The sequence below is a fragment of the Cebus imitator genome, unplaced genomic scaffold (assembly GCF_001604975.1).
Source record: "Cebus imitator isolate Cc_AM_T3 unplaced genomic scaffold, Cebus_imitator-1.0 Scaffold474, whole genome shotgun sequence".
NCBI lineage: Eukaryota > Metazoa > Chordata > Mammalia > Primates > Cebidae > Cebus > Cebus imitator.
Genome location: NW_016107789.1, coordinates 655912 through 657713, shown reverse-complemented (window position 1 = coordinate 657713; position 1802 = coordinate 655912). Strand labels below are relative to the sequence as shown.

At 39.7% G+C, this 1802-nt stretch overlaps 1 non-coding gene across 1 annotated transcript; it reads right to left on the bottom strand.

The window, feature by feature from the left end:
* Window positions 1-772: 772 nt before the first annotated feature.
* LOC119468692 lies at window positions 773-874 on the bottom strand. The gene has a single exon (XR_005197442.1). It is a non-coding gene; the product is annotated as a small nucleolar RNA U13 (small nucleolar RNA).
* Between the last annotated feature and the right edge of the window lie 928 nt (window positions 875-1802).

Genomic DNA, 1802 nt, shown 5'->3' with positions numbered 1-1802 from the left:
ATTAAAGGAGGGTAAGGGTGACATATTGACCATAGTACATTGTCACAGCTTTTCAACTGTAATTAGATTTTCTTACAATTTTCTTACAATTAATTGTAAGAAAAATTAAATGAATAGATTAAGCACAAAATGCTCGACAGAGGTAAGATTTGGCAGATACCTTGTGACCCTAAATTTGCTAACATTACCAAAGATTCATTTCTAGAAAATCCAGACCTAGAAGACAGATTCCCACAGTGTAACAGTTTGCACAGGGTGCTTTAGAATGTGTATTTTTGTTGAGACTGACCTGAGAACTGACTCTGGCAAATGTTCATTCCAGAACTACAGCAAAGGACTGGAGAATTCCTAGAATTCAGAGTTGTACCTTGGACTTTAGAGAGACATTTGAGGCAGAAATGTGAGTAGATTGCAGGAGACTGGACTCTGAACATGACAGGCTCTCTTTCAAGATCATTCCTAGAAATGAGCAGTCAGGAATGTCTGTTTCTGTGCTTTTAGTAATTGATGGAAAGAAGAAATCTAAGACATAAACCATGAGGTTCCAAAGAGCAGAAAAAGAATCCAGGGAGCCTGTTAGGTAAGACATTCAGATGTGAAAGAGGTAAGATATTCAGAAATGAAAGAATTTCACCATTAGTTCAAATGTATGTGACCCTCACCCTGTTCCTCCTGAAAACCAAGGTGTTTTGTCATTTCTATGCTGTGCTGATTTCCCTTCTAATTTCAACTGCCCTCACACCTTAGAAGAGCAACACTGTTTTTCTTTTTAGGTTAGATAGGTAATATGCCAATGTGGGAACAAGGTTCAGAGGGTGGCACATCCCACACGTTATGAACACCCAATGATCATGCTCATGAACTACAGACGAATCAGATAATGGCATTTTCTAACTGCTTCCCTAGACAGGCTGTCACCTGTAAGGCCCATCCCCAGATCCAGAGGCTGCAGTGAATCCTCTGCAACCACTGCTTTGTTGTTTAGACCTAATCCTAGCCTTTCTCTGTGCCACCTCTGCTTCCCTCTAAGGCAACTTCAGCCACTAACTCAGGAAAGAAAAGGCCCAGAAAAATAATTGGTGTGAAACACACACACAAACACCTCACACTTTCAGAGTGCCCCCTGTGACAAATTAAGCAGTAATCCCAAAATTATATATAAAATTCCTGAATCCTTTAAGTCCTGACCTTTATTTCTAGGCATGAAAAATTCAGTTTTCTGATTCCTGGGAAATTATAGGCAATATATAGAAAGAGAGAAAGGAACTGACTAGTCTCTTTCAGGAAAACTTTCCTGGCAGGGCACAGTGGCTCACACCTGTAATCCCAGCACTTTGGGAGGCCAAGGCAGGAGGCTCACCTGAGGTCAGGAGTTCAAGGCCAGCCTGGCCAACATGGCGAAATCCCATCTCTACTAAAAATAAAAAAAATTAGCTGGGCATGGTGGCGGGCACCTGTAATCCCAGCTACTCAGGAGACTGAAGCAGGAGAATTCCTTGAACCCAGGAGACGGAGGTTTTGGTGAGCCAAGATCATGCCATTGTACTCCGTCTAAAAAAAAAAAAAAAAAAAAACAACAACAAACTTTCCTGAGCTGACAGTTCAGGTTGTCTTTCTCATTTCTGAAATTTTGTGACCTGAGTCATATTAGAAATTTAATATACACTTAAATGTTACATGCAAATGAACCTACATTTTGTCACACACAAAAAATAATTTGCTGAAAAATTAGAGACAAAGTCATTCCCTTAAGCATAAAAGGTGCTTAGTAAATTCATTAATTAAAAAAAAAATCCACAAAC